This window comes from Mobula hypostoma, chromosome X2, assembly GCF_963921235.1.
Source record: "Mobula hypostoma chromosome X2, sMobHyp1.1, whole genome shotgun sequence".
Classification (NCBI taxonomy): domain Eukaryota; kingdom Metazoa; phylum Chordata; class Chondrichthyes; order Myliobatiformes; family Myliobatidae; genus Mobula; species Mobula hypostoma.
In genome coordinates this window covers 47,565,470-47,580,983 of record NC_086129.1, presented here as the reverse complement: position 1 = coordinate 47,580,983, position 15,514 = coordinate 47,565,470, and the positions used below count along the sequence as shown (strand labels likewise).

Genomic DNA, 15,514 nt, shown 5'->3' with positions numbered 1-15,514 from the left:
GCTGGGTCCGTTGTTGCTTGTCATCTATATCAGCAATCTGGATGGTAATTTGGTTAATTGGATCAGCAAATTTGCGGATGACACCAAGATTGCCGGTGCAGTGGACAGTGAGAAAGACTATCATCGCTTTCAGAGGGATCTTGACCAGTTGGAAAAATGGGCTGTAAAATGGCAGATAGAATTTAATGCAGACAAGTGTGAGGTGCTGCACTTTGGTTGGACCAACCAGGTGGAGCATGGTAGAACAAAGGGATCTGAGAATACAGGTACATAATTCGTTGAAAGTGGTGTCACAGGTAGATAGGGTTATATAGAAAGCTTTTGGCACATTGGCCTTCATAAATCAATGTATTGAATGCAGGAGATGGGATGTTATGTTGAAGTTACATAAGACATTGGTGAGAACTAATTTGTAGTATTGTGAGCAGTTTTGGTCACCTACTTAAAGGAAAGATGTAAATAAGGTTGAAAGAGTACAGAGAAAATTTACAAGGATTTTGCCAGGTCTGGAGGACCTGAGCTATATGGAAAGATTGAATAGGTTAGGACTTTATTCCTTGGAATGTAGAAGATAAGAAGAGATTTGATAGAGGTATACAAAATTATGAGGGGTATAGATAGGGTAAATGCAAGCAGGCTTTTTCCACTGAGGTTGAATGGAACTACAACTAGAGGTTATGGGTTAAAGATGAAAAGTTTAAGGGGAACATGAGGGGACACTTCCTCACTGAGAGGATCGTGTGTGTGTGGAACAAGCTGCCAGCACAAGTGGTGCATGCGAGCTCGTTTTCAACGTTTTAGAGAAGTTTGGATAGGTACATGGGTGATAGGGGTATAGAGGGCTATGGTCCCAGTGCAGGTTGATGGGATTAGGCAGTTTGAATGGTTCAGCACAGATGGGCAGAAGGGCCTGTTTCTGTGCTGCATTTTTCTATGACTATGTGGAGGCATTGCATGAATGTTTTATTTGTTTGTGGTGTTAAAGGTAGAAGGAGTAATGAAATGTAGCATAATTTCTAAAGGCAAGTATGTGAAAGAATCATAAAAAATCGATGCTTGCTTTTAATATTGTCGATATTTGGATTGTGAATGATCCTGGCAAGATCAGATTTGTTGATCTCTTTTTCTTATTTCTGAAAGGTTGAGGTGACCTGTCCTGAATGAGTGTTAACCATTGTTTCTTGATCACATAGGAAGGATATAATCTGTTCCCACAACACATCCTCATTACAAGGCACAGCAGTGTTTACACTTTTTGAGGAGACTGAGGCGTGTAAGTCTCCCCACTACCATTCTAACAAATTTCTAGAAGAGCACTATTGAGAGTGTCCTGTCTCTCTCCAGGTGATCATCGTGTGGCATGGAAGCTACAAGGCATTGGACCACAAGATCCTACAGAGGACAGTAAAAACCACCGAGAGGATCACTGGGGTAGATCCCCCTCTCCACCCCTATTTGTGACATTTACTGGGAGCGTTGCAGATGAAGGATCTGAAGCATTGTTGAGTATCCCTACCACCCATCCCTCAGTCTCTTTGACCCACTACCATCGGGAAGGAGGTACAGGAGCATCAGGACTAGAACTGCCAAACTGGGTAACAGCTTCTTCCCCAGGCTGGGAGACTAATGAATACCCTGCTACCACCAAGGTCTTGTCACTAGGACAGTGAGCTGTTTACTGTTTACCTGTGATGTGTACTACATGCATTTTGAATTATATTTTATTAACTTATTTATGGTAGCATTTTATGTGCTGTATGTGATATATGTTTTGTGGGTGCACCTTGGTCTGGAGGAACGTTGTTTTGTTTGTTATATATGTGTACCGTACAGGCAAATGAAAATAAACTTGACTGGAAAGTTTTAGAATGAGCAAGTGACAAAGGCCGGAATAGGTAAGAGAGATAGGTTCACATCCTTCAAATATGTCAATGAATCACTCAGTTTGTCTGATTCCAGCTCACAGCTTGATTGAGTTCATCCATAATGGTGAGATTGATCTTGCAAAGGATGTCGATGATATAGAATGTTTCCTCTCCCCACTGCAAAGCACAGGAAGGTGTTGAGTTGATGAAAGTTTGCTGGTTAAGTACTTAAGAATGTGAGGAAGGTACCCCCAACAAAACATCTAATATCAAGTCATTTTTTAAAAATCTAGTAGTAGATGACTGCTTCTGCCATAATTCAATAAGGGACCAGGGGAAGCAGAACTAAATGGAAGATGACTTTTCGCATTAGACCTTTGCCCTTGCAGAAATGTTCTAGTTGGTTTGATATCTGAATTTTTTTGCCGGAACCTTTAATGAGAGGTTAGATTTATTTGTCGCATGTACGTCAGAACATATAGTGAAATGTTTCATTTGGGTCACAGCCCAAAACAGTCCGAATATGTGCTGGGGGCAGCCCACAAATCCGGTGCCAATATAGCATGTCCACACCTTATTTAACCCGAACCCGTACATAATTGGAATGTGGGGTGAAGCTGGAGCACTTGGAGGTAACCCACAGGGAGAACATACTAACTCTTTACAGACAGCAATGGGGAAATTTACCCCCATCTTACAGCTGCTGCTGTAAAGAGTTATGTTAACAGCTATGCCACTGTGCTGCCCCAAACTCTGTACCTTACAAAGTAAATGATGGTGTGGTGTAGGAATTAGTAGCAGGAACTATCAGGATGTTGGTCCTTGGGGTCATAGTTAATAAGTGCAGTGAAGTAATTCAGATGTAATCTACATGACTGAAATGGACCCTTGGGAACTGTGCTGAGAAAGTCCCAGTCCCAAAGAAACCTTCAAGTACTTTAACTGGGATATTTAGGGTTTGGTCCTCATTCTCTGTCCACAAAGATGGGTGAGGACAACACCCATCACCATGGAGTTAGCACCAGTGATGCACCTACAGTAATATTTGTTCCCACCTTTACATGTTGAGGTGACATCTTCCCACCTATACCCTGCATTTTAGCAGGTTCAATGTTCATTGGCACAGGTAGGTGCAACTACTGAACTCAGGATCAAGGTCCATAACTCAGCTTTGTTTCCTCAGATGGTGTCATTTGCCTTCACTAATTCTAGGCAACTGGTCAATTTGTGTGGCTTTGATTTGTTTCGTTATGGGTCAGATAGTACTCTTCCAAATGGGAGTCTGGGATAAAGAAATAGATTTTGAATAAGTCAAGAAGGAAAACATCAGTAATCTTTCAGAGACCCTCTCAAATTAGTATTGAAGATTTTGCTGAAAGAACATAGAACAGAGAAAACCTACAGCACAATACAGGCCCTTTGGCCCTCAATGCTGTACCGAACATGTACTTACTTTAGAAATTACCTAGGGTTACCCATAGCCCTCTATTTTTCTAAATTCCATGTACCTATCCAGGAGTCTCTTAAAAGACCCTATTCTATCTGCCTCCACAACAGTCACCAGCAGCCCATTCCACACACTCATCATTCTCTGCGTAAAAAAGACTTACCCCTGACATCCCCTCTGTAGCTACTTCCAAGCACCTTAAAACTGTGCCCTCTCATGTTAACCATTTCAGCCCTGGGAAAAAGCCTCTGATTATCCACACGATCAATGCCTCTCATCATCTTGTACACCTCTATCAGGTCACCTGTCATCCTCCATCGCTCCAAGGAGAAAAGGCCGAGTTCACTCAACCTATTCTCATAAGGCATGCTCCCCAATCCAGGCAACATCCCTGTAAATCTCCTCTGCACCCTTTCTATGGTTTCCACATCCTTCCTGTAGTGAGGTGACCAGAACTGAGCACAGTACTCCAAGTGGGGTCTGACCAGGGTCCTATATAGCTGTAACATCACCTCTCGGCTCTTGAACTCAAATCCACAGCTGATGAAGGCCAATGCACCGTATGGCTTCTTAACCACAGAGTCAAACTGTGCAGCAGCTTTGAGTGCCCTATGGACTCAGACCCCAAGATCCCTCTGATCCACCACACTGCCAAGAGTCTTACCATTAATACTATATTCTTCCGTCATATTTGACCTACCAAAATGAACCATCTCACACTTATCTAGTTGAAGTCCATCTGCCACTTCTCAGCCCAGTTTTGCATCCTATCGATGTTCCATTGTAACCTCTGACAGCCCTCCACACTAACCACAACACCCCCAACCTTTGTGTCATCAACAAATTTACTAACCCATCCCTCCACTTCCTCATCCAGGTCACTTATAAAAATCACCAAGAGAAGGGGTCCCAGAACAGATCTCTGAGGCACACCACTTGTCACCAACCTCCATGCAGAATATGACCCGTCTACAACCACTCTTTACCTTCTGTGAGCAAGTCAATTCTGGATCCACAAAGCAATGTCCCCTTGGATCCCATGCCTCCTTACTTTCTCAATAAGCCTTGCATGGGATACCCTATCAAATGCCTTGCTGAAATCCATATACACTACATCTACTGCTCTACCTCCATCAATGTGTTTAGTCGCATCTTCAAAAAATTTAATCAGGCTCATAAGGCACAACCTGCCCTTGACAAAGCCATGCAGACTATTCCTGATCATATTACGCCTCTCCAAATGTTCATAAATCCTACCTTTCAGGATCTTTTCCATCAACTTACCAACCACTGAAGTAAGACTCACTGGTCTATAATTTCCTAGGCTATCTCTACTCCCTTTCTTGAATAAGGGAACATCTGCAACCCTTCAATCCTCAGGAACCTCTCCCGTCCTCACTGATGATGCAAAGATCATTGTCAGAGGCTCAGTAATCTCCTCCCTCGCCTCCCACTGTAGCCTGGGGTACATCTCGTCCGGGTTGGCTACAACATCTTCAGGCTAAATAATATGTCAATGTTTAAGTAAACATTGTTGATGCATGATAATAACTCATACATTGATTTGTTTTAGTACCATTGGGGAGAGGAATAATCAAGCTTAAAGAAATAGAAGATAAAAACAATTGCTAATAATTTTAGCAAGACACTAAGTAGGAACTAGATGAGTTGGTACAAAGAAATATATTTAAAAGGAGTCAGAATTAGTTGTATTGGAATGAAATTGTTAAACATAACCTTTGCACTATTCTAGTGTTTGTTGGAATTTGGGAGCTCTGGCCATTGATCTCTGCACTTCAACATAACTAAAACTTACAACGCTCAGTTATAGTTCTTTTGCTTATCAGATGAGATAATTGCTGCTTGATATATACAAGAATGCCTGGGAGCTAGGCAGCAGCAGAAGAAAACAAATACAGCAAACAACAACTTAAATAATAACAGGTGAGACAGAGTTGATTTCAAATCCCATAACTTTAACATCTTAGCTCTCACACATGATGTTGTTGAAGTGATTTGCTTGAGAATATTTACATTGCAGTTAGGTGTTCCATTATAAAAATGTTAATTATTTTCAGATTTATTTTGACTTGCATTTTAATAAATACTGTTAAAGGACTTCAGTTTAAAAGAAATGTCTACTGAAAATTAAACTTCACTAGAAATGTTCATGAACAGTATTAGTTGTGAAAATCCTATTTTTAAAACCATATTCTAAATCTAACAGGACATTGAGGATCTTCTTCTCTACTATATTGAGAATTTATCGCATAGCCATAATGGACAAGTGGTCTTCTGTGTTAATTATTTTACCTTCAGTAAATTAGTGAAGCACTACATGATCCAACACCCTTACTTGGTTTAAGGAATTTACATTTAATTGCTGCTGCTTTTGGATGGTAAAATGGTAATTTGTTTGCACTCCACTGCACCAGCGACCCAGGTTCAGTTCATGCTGCTGTCTGTAAGGCGGTTGACCGTTCTCCCTGCGACTGTGTGGGTTTCCTGCAGGTGCTCCAGTTTCCTCCCACATTCCTGTGACATACTGGTTAGCAGGTTAATTGGTCACATAGGTGGAATTGAATGGTGCAGGCTCATTGGACTGGAAGGGCCGGTTACTGTCCCGTGTCTCTAAATAAAATAAAACAAAATTTGATTTCTCCTCTAGATGTCCACAATGCTTGCTTTGAGTAGAATTACTGGTGAACAATCAAGAGGGGAAATAATGACAGTTTTAATATTTCCTCAGCTTAGCAAGAGATATTGAAGCAAATCATGATGAAACCTGAAGCTTCTCTGAACACCAAGCAAGATATTTACTAACTGTGCAACGGTCAAGTTATAAACCTAGAAATTGTGTTGCTTTGACCTTAATAAACTTGCAAAGACTGAGTGTGAATTCATGTAGGCATGACAATCAGAAATTCTAAATTATTTCTTTACAGTGTCTCGGTCATCATGAGGTCAGTTGTTATGACTTTGCTACTCTTTATACCCATATGTAGGTGACATGAACCATTGATGTAATGCACAAATCTATAGACACAGTTTTGACTTAAAAGCAACATTTGATGCTGCAAAGTTTAATTGTTTAATTACTTTATTGATATTGTTTAATGATTAACAAAGCAGTAGACACTAGCTGTAAAACTATTAAGCTTTATAAAATACCATCCAGATATCCATATTGCTGTCTTTATGATGTCTGTAACAAAGCACATTATTGAAGCAAATTAAAAATTAAGTAGAATCAAATGCTTTTGAAATATCTAATGTACATTTTGCATTTATCTCAAAAGATGGTCAATGCCCAAATAAAGTTCAAAGTAAGATTTATTACCAGAGTACGTACACGTCACCACATACAACCCTGAGATTCATTTTCCTGCAGGCATAATCAGCAAATCTATAGAACAGTAACTATAACAAGGTCAATGAACAACAAACTGTGCAAATGCAAATATAAATAGCAATAAATAACGAGTATGAAATAACAAGATAAAGAGTCCTTAAAGTGAGACCATCAGTTGTGGGAACACCAGAAGTAGAATGAGTGTAGTTATTCCATTTTGTTCAAGAGCCTGATGGTTGAGGGGTAGTAACCGTTCTTGAACCTGCTGGTGCGAGTCCTGAGGTAATAGTTCATATTTTTATTGTTTAATTTACCTTTCACAGGTCTTTCATTTTGTTACTAAAAATATCTTTGGAAGTCAAGTGGATATTTTGATTAAAAAATAACCCAGATCGTGTCTAACAAGCCTGATAGAGTTCTTTGAGGAGGTGACCAGGCATATAGATGAGGGTAGTGCAGTGGATGTGACCTACATGGATTTTAGTAAGGCATTTGACAAGGTTCCACACGGTAGGCTTATTCAGAAAGTTAGAAGGCATGGTATCCAGGGAAGTTTGGCCAGGTGGATTCAGAATTGGCTTGCCTGCAGAAAGCAGAGGGTCGTGGTGGAGGGAGTACATTCGGATTGGAGGGTTGTGACTAGTGGTGTCCCACAAGGATCAGTTCTGGGACCTCTACTTTTCGTGATTTTTATGAATGACCTGGATGTGGGGGTAGAAGGGTGGGTTGGCAAGTTTGCAGACGACACAAAGGTTGGTGGTGTTGTGGATAGTGTAGAGGATTGTCGAAGATTGCAGAGAGACATTGATAGGATGCAGAAGTGGGCTGAGAAGTGGCAGATGGAGTTCAACCCGGAGAAGTGTGAGGTGGTACACTTTGGAAGGACAAACTCCAAGGCAGAGTACAAAGTAAATGGCAGGATACTTGGTAGTGTGGAGGAGCAGAGGGATCTGGGGGTACATGTCCACGGATCCCTGAAGGTTGCCTCACAGGTAGATAGGGTCGTTAAGAAAGCTTATGGGGTGTTAGCTTTCATAAGTCGAGGGATAGAGTTTGAGTCGTGATGTAATGATGCAGCTCTATAAAACTCTGGTTAGGACACACTTGGAGTACTGTGTCCAGTTCTGGTCGCCTCACTATAGGAAGGATGTGGAAGCATTGGAAAGGGTACAGAGGAGATTTACCAGGATGCTGCCTGGTTTAGAAAGTATGGATTATGATCAGAGATTAAGGGAGCTAGGGCTTTGCTCTTTGGAGAGAAGGAGGATAAGAGGAGACATGATAGAGGTATACAAGATATTTAGAGGAATAGATAGAGTGGATAGCCAGCACCTCTTCCCCAGGGCACCACTGCTGAATACAAGAGGACATGGCTTTAAGGTAAGGGGTGGGAAGTTCAAGGGGGATATTAGAGGAAGGTTTTTTACTCAGAGAGTGGTTGGTGTGTGGAATACACTGCCTGAGGCCTGAGTCAGTGGTGGAGGCAGATACACTAGTGAAGTTTAAGAGACTACTAGACAGGTATATGGAGGAATTTAAGGTGGGGGGTTATATGGGAGACAGGGTTTGAGGGTTGGCACAACATTGTGGGCTGAAGGGCCTGTACTGTGCTGTACTAGTCTATATTCTATGTTCAATTCAAATTACTTATGACTTTCAACTTGTAAGTGGATCATTTACAGTTTTGGAAGCTATTACAAAGATGGCCACAATCCCAATCCCCCAGCATCTCACTTCCTCCATTGCTGCCTTGAAGTTTCTGTCTATGGATAGGATGCATATCTGCAGCTACTTAATGCCTGCCCGTACTTCTGAAACGGCTTTTCTCCCCATTTGCGAGAAAAAGGGTGGGTGCCAAACTGTATCATGGTCTTAGTTCCAGGAGGATTGATGAATTGGTATGTTCTCAGTTTTCCCTCTCACTGTCTAATGGGAATGTTAAGCCTGTCAGACAGCTGATGATATGAATTCCTAATTACTACAGTGTCAGTTGTAACTCACTTGGATGTACATTCATTTCAGAGGTTTGTAAGTGTATGTCTCTTTCCTAAGACTTTGACACAGATCTATGCTAACACTTCAGTGCAATGCAATGAAGTTGTTGCACTGCAGGAGCTGCTGTCTTTGGATGATTTGCTCAAGGATTACTTCTGCAGCATGCTACCACCCAAAATGGACCCCCTACAATTTCCCTACCGACCCAACCAATTGACAGATGATGCAATAGCCATAGCTCTACACACCGTCCTTACACATCTGGAGAAGAAGGAGGATACATATGTGAGAATGCTGTTCTTGGACTACAGTTCAGCATTCAACACCATAATTCCCTCCAGGCTTGACAAGAAGCTCAGAGACCTCGGCTTTCACCCTGCCTTGAGCAGCTGGATCCTGGACTCAGATCGCCAGCAGGTGGTAAGAGTGGGCTCCCTCACCTCCACCCCTCTGACTCTCAACACAGGAGCCCCTCAGGGCTGTGAACTGAGTCCCCTCCTTTACTCCCTGTATACCCATGACTGTGTCACCACCCACAGCTCCAATCTGCTGATTAAATTTGCTGATGATACTACATTGATTGGTCTAATCTCAAACAATAATGAGGCGGCCTACAGGGAAGAACTCATCTCTCTGACACAGTGGTGTCAAGAAAACAGCCTCTCCCTCAATGTTGCAAAAACAAAGGAGCTGGTTGTGGATTACAGGAGGAATGGACACGGTCTAACCCCTATTGACACCGATGGATCTGGGTTTGAGAGGGTGAACAGCTTCAAGTTCCTCGCCATCCATGTCACTGAGGATCTCACGTGGTCTGTACACACCAGCTGTGTGGTGAAAAAGGCACAGCAGCACCTCTTTCACCTCAGTCGAGGAAGTTTGGTATGGGCCCCCAAATACTGAGAACTTTCTACAGGGGCACAATTAAGAGCATCCTGACTGGCTGCATCACTGCCTGGTATGGGAACCGTACTTCCGTTAATTGCAGGACTCTGCAGAGAGTGGTGCGGACAGCCCAGCGCATCTATAGTTGTGAACTTTCCATGATTCAGGACATTTACAAGGACAGGTGTGTAAAAAGGGATCACAACTACAGATCATTGGGGACCCGAGTCACCCCAACCACAATCTATTCCAGCTGCTAACATCCAGGGAAACGGTACCGCAGCATAAAAGCCAGGACCAACAGGCTCCGGGACAGCTTCTTCCATCAGGCCATCAGACTGATTAACTCATAGTGATTTGAGTGTACACCCTATCCTCGTTATATGCGTCTTCAGACCATGCGGATTCACAGTAATGCGAGGAACCTATTTCTACCAACGTCTCCTTATGTGCGGCCAAAACTCACAGTTATGCGAGGAGCACTGCTTTCCCGCCAATACAAGTCATGTGCGCACGCCTCACAGTCTCACTCCCACCACTCTCGCACTGGTTTTGGCAAGCGCAATCTTGCGCTCTTAAACTTTTGTTGGTTTTACCTACGGTGCACTGATTTTGTGCTCAAAATATTTAATGATGCCTCCTAAGTGTCCGATGTCATGTCCTGGGCCATCAGCCAAGCGGCAGAGAACTGCTTTAACACTTGGAAAAAAAAGTTGAAAATTATAAACAACGCGGCATCAGCTGAAGGTAACACAGCTCTGGGACGCTACTGCTGGGAACAGAATCTTGCCTTTAAAGTTCTTTTGTTGCTTGACAATGCGCCATCCCATCCTAAACATTTGAACAGCATTCATCCTAACATAACAGTGTGTTTCCTGCCGTCTAACACAACATCACTGTTTCAACCACTCGATCAAGGAGTGATCCACATTCAAGGCGTACGTATTTTTTTTTTACGGTGAACTCTCTCTCAGATGCTGCAAGCAACAGACGATTTTGAAAATCCCGGGAGTTTACCAACAGTGAGGGAATGGTGGAAGTCGGAACACTTGGCACAAATGGCGATGGACATGGACCCAAGTTTAGAACGGAAGCAGCATTTCAGTCGTTCCCTGCCATAAACCCTTCTTCCCTACAAGCAAATTTATGCTGAAAAACAAAATGCTGCCAAGCAAACAACCCTCACCACTTCCTTCAAATCGGTGTCATCTCCTGCTGCCAGCAGTTCTAAGAGTTCTGTGAGTCTTCCTTCACCCCTTGCTGTGCTTGATGTTATCCTGACGACCACAACCATCCACCTTATCCGTGTAAAGCTGCCCGACACCACAACAACCACTCATCTCCCGGAGCGAACACACCTGCCACTGTTGGTGAGTACTGTACACGCTAGGATGTTAACTTCCTATGATTTATGACATTGAATATTACCTTAAATTGATGAAATATAATACAAATGTTGTCTTGTGGTACTGCTTTTGTGTTGTATTAGTATGAAAATGTGAATAAATTACAGATAAAACAGTTTTAGGAAGTCTTCTGGAGCGCATCCCCATTTTCTCCATTTAAATAATTATTCACAGTATGCGATTTCACATTATGCGTCAACTGCGAGGAACGTATCCCTCACATATAACGAGGATAGGGTGTACTCTATATTACATCGACTATTCTATTTATTCTAAATTATTATAAATTACTATGATTGCACATTGCACATTCAGACAGAGATGTAACGTAAAGATTTTTATTCCTCGTATATGTGAAGGATGTAAGAAATAAAGTCAATTCAAGAATATCTCTATGTCTCTACATTTACGGACTCTATGTCCTCTGGTCCTAGACACTCTCACTAATGGAAACATCCTCTCAACATTCTTCTATGCTTCAATGAGTACAGGACTAGAGCCATCAAATACACCTCATACATTAACCTTTTTGTTCCTGGGATCATTCTTATGAACCTCTCATAGACCCTTTCCAATGCCAGTGCTCCCTTTCTTAGATAAGGGTCTCAAAGCTGCTCACAACACTTAAAATGTGGTCTGAGCCATGTGGCAAAATTGAAGACAATTTTTAAAAAAAAATTGGAAGTATTACTCTGACCTCGATTAATAAGTTTTATCTGTAACACCATTTGCCTCCTATTATTTTGTATAGGAACATGAGGTGCAAACTTATGGAAAGCTGAGCTGCAAACTGATCTGAATGAAATAAAGAATGATCTGAATGTCTGCCTTGATCAATTGAGTGACACAGCTAGAGGTGCTATTGAACAGAATGATAATTCCAAGATTGGTAAGCAGCTCAAGTAAGTATTGACGTTCAATCAAAACACTTGGGTATTTTATAAAATAGCAAGAAAAATGAGGATAGAGGCTATTCTGTTGCTCAATGAGATCATTCCTGACCTATGCTCTAACTCCATGCCTCGCCTTTTTCTCTAATTTCTGAATACTGTTACATACCTCAAGGAGATCTTGTGACTTTTTTTTCTTGTGAGAATGATGTAATGGTCTTTTGGAGGTCACCTGATGTAATTTTCCCGCCGATGTGAGGTCACGTGATGACATGTTCACCACAGGTATAAAAGGGAAGACCTCAGATGACGCAGTTAGTTTTTAGTTTTTAGTTTTTCAGCTAGAACGGTAGTGTGTCTCCATTGCTGTTGCGTGTTTATTTTATGACGCAGTTTCATTTTTAAAACGGAGTGTTACGTTCTGTTGCAAGGTACTATAGTGCTGGATGGGCAACTTTTGCTAGATTTGTTGATGTACCTTTTTCCAGTAGTATGGGAGAGTGAAGACTTTATCAAAGTACAGGACCCGAAGGATTAAGAGAAGTTGGTATCGTTTGGCAGTTTAACAAAGGATCGACCTTATTGATTCTTCGTTGAAGAAGTAGCGACCTGCATCGAAGATAACTCTTGCCAAAAGAGCTAGGAAGTTCATGCAAGGTTTGCTCTCTAGAAATTAAGGTCAATTGTTTTAAGCCGTTTATTTCCTTCATCGTGAATCCTTTGGACAGAACCAACAGGAAAGTCACGTCTATGAAGAAATGTTTCTCCAGAGAAGTCTCCCCCAATGTATAAATCTGTTGGACTTTCGAATTTACCATTTAAGAACTGTATCTGACTTTACCGCTTTAATAACTGTTTTCACATTTAACGCTTTAAAAACCAGTGCCGAGTGATGATTTGTTGAAAGGCCGCATAGCGGTTAACCTCCGGTTAAGGTTTTCGTTGGTTTTTTTATTGTTTATCCGTGTTTAATAAATGTTTGGTTGTTTTTATATAACCTGTCTCGATCGATATTCATTGTTGCTGATTACGTAACAATACCATTGTTGATCACAGTTGTAAAATTAATAATCAGTCTATCAGGGCTGAAATGGCTAACACAAGAGGGCACAGGTTTAAGGTGCTTGGAAGTAGGTACAGAGGAGATTTCAGGGGTAAGTTTTTTACTCAGAGAGTGGTGAGTGCATGGAATGGGCTGCCGGTGACGGTGGTGGAGGCGGGAATGATAGGGTCTTTTAAGAGACTCCTGGATGGGTACATGGAGATTAGAAAAATAGAGGGCTATGGGTAACTCTAGGTAATTTCTAAGGTAAGGACATGTTTGGCACAGCATTGTAGGCCGAAGGGCCTGTATTGTGCTGTAGGTTTTCCATGTTTCTATTTTTGTAACAATGATTACTATTTGTGGATTGTTTCCGAGCATCATTCCCTGTAAACCAGACTGTGATTCTTCAACTTTGCACTGAGTCATTCTTCCCCTCAGTCATCAGATTTGTGAATGGACAATGAACCAATGCATGAACACTATCTCAATATTTCTTTACTCTCTTTTTGCACTACTTCTATAGAACAAAGAAGAGTACAGCACAGGAACAGGCCATTTGGCCCACAATGTTGTGCCATACCAGCTAAAAAGCAAATCAAAAACACCCACACACCTGTCCCTCCTCCCTACACCATGTCCATAACCGTCCATCCACCTTATATCCATGTGCCTATCCCAATGTCTCTTAAACATCTCTAACGCATTTGCCTCTACCACCATACCAAGCAGCGCATTCCAGGTATCCACAACTCTGAGTGAAAAACTTACCCCTCATATCCCCTTTGAACCTCTCACCTCTCCCCCTCTCACCTTCAATGCATGCCCTCTGGTATTAGACATCTCAACCCTGGGAAACAGATACTCACTGTCCACTCTATCAATGCCTCTCATAATCTTATAAACTTCCCCTCAGCTTCCATCGTTCCAGAGAAAAAACCCCAGTTTGTCCAGCCTCTCGTGATAACACATGCCCTCTAAACCAGGCAGCATCCTGGTAAATCTCCTCTGCACCCTCTCCAAAGCCTCAACATCCTTCCTAGAGAACTGTACGCAATACTCCAGATGTGGCCTAACCAGAGTTTTATAACCTCCTGACTTTTGAACTCAATGCCTCGACTAATAAAAGCAAGTATTCCACTATCCTTCTTAACCACCATATCGACCTCTGTAGCTGCTTTTATGGAACTATGAACTTGGATCCCAAGATCTCTCTGCTCAGCAACACCGTTAAGGAACTTGCCTGTAACAGTGTACTGTCTCCTTGTATTTTCCCTACCAACATGCAATACCTCGCGTTTATCTGGGTCAAACTCCATCTGCCGTTTCTCACCCCATATCTGCAACTGATCTATATCGTGCTGTGTCCTTTGCCATTCTTCTACGCTATCCACAACTCCACCAATCTTGGTATCATCCACAAATTTACCAACCCACCCATCTACATTTTCATCCAGGTCATTTATATACATTACTAACGGTAGAGGTCCCAGCACAGATCCCTGTGGAACTCCACTAATTACAGACCTCCAGCTCAAAGAAGTCTCTTCAACCACTACCAGCTGTCTTCTATGCACAAGCCAGTTCTGAATCCAAACAGACAAATTGCAGCGGATCCCAGGCATCTTAATCTTCTGGATTAGTCTCCCATGAGGGACTTTGTCAAACGCCTGACTAAAATCCAAGTAGACAACAACCACTGCCCTACCCTCATCAATCTTTCTTGTCACCGTGTCAAAAAACTCAATCAAGTTGGTAAGGCACGACCTGCCACACACAAAGCCATGCTGGCTCTCCCTAAATGCACCATGGGTTTCCAGATGCTCATAAATCCTATCCCTAAACATTTTCTCCAGTAATTTCCCCACAACTGACGTGAGACTCACCAGTCTATAGTTCCCAGCATTTTCCCTTCATCCCTTATTGAATAGAGGTACAACATTGGCCCTTCACCAATCCTCTGGGACCTCGCCAGTGGCTACAGAGGACACAAAGATACTAGTCAAGGGCCCAGTAATCTTGTCTTTTGCCTCCTTCAATAACCTGGGGCAAATCCCATCAGGTTCTGGGGACTTATCCACCCTAATACTCATTATGAGGCCCAACATTTCCTCCTCCTTGACCTCTAAATGCCCTAACGTATTTATACACTCAGCACTGATCTCCTGGTCCTCCATATCCTATCCCTTGGTAAATATTGAAGCAAAGTACTCACTAAGTACCTCACTTGCACTCTCTGCATCCAAGCAAATGTTCCCCCCTCTATCCTTGAGAGGTCTCACTCTCCCCCGGTTATCCTCTTGCTCCTGATGTATGTATGGAATGCCTTGGGATTCACCTTAATCCTACTTGCCAAGGACTTTCCATGCTGTCTCCTGGCTTTCCTAATTCCCTTTACTTCTTTTCTGGCTTCTTTATACTCCTCATGTGTTTCGTTTGACCCTGACTTCCAAAGATTTACATACTTTTCCTTCTTGACTCAATTCATCAACTCTCTGGACATCAGAGGTTCTGTTATCTTTCCATCCACACCTTTCCTTCCAACAGGAACATACCTTTCCTGAATGCTGTGCAATGATCTTTAAACACCCTCCGCTTGTCTGATGCAGACCTGCCAGGGAAAAGGTGTTCC

General features: G+C 42.2%; 1 protein-coding gene across 5 annotated transcripts in view; it reads left to right on the top strand.

Moving 5' to 3' along the window:
- The window catches only part of sik3 (SIK family kinase 3), a 482,160-nt gene that overhangs the window by 440,716 nt on the left and 25,930 nt on the right, over positions 1 to 15,514 (top strand). For 4 of the 5 annotated variants that reach the window (XR_010016690.1, XR_010016689.1, XR_010016691.1 and 1 more), the window contains 2 exons: positions 1,345 to 5,256; positions 11,702 to 11,852. The gene's annotated coding sequence lies outside the window, so the exon portion shown is untranslated. Of the gene's footprint in view, positions 1 to 1,344; positions 6,686 to 11,701; positions 11,853 to 15,514 lie in introns of those variants that run through there. The other variant, XM_063038656.1, reaches the window with a different exon arrangement.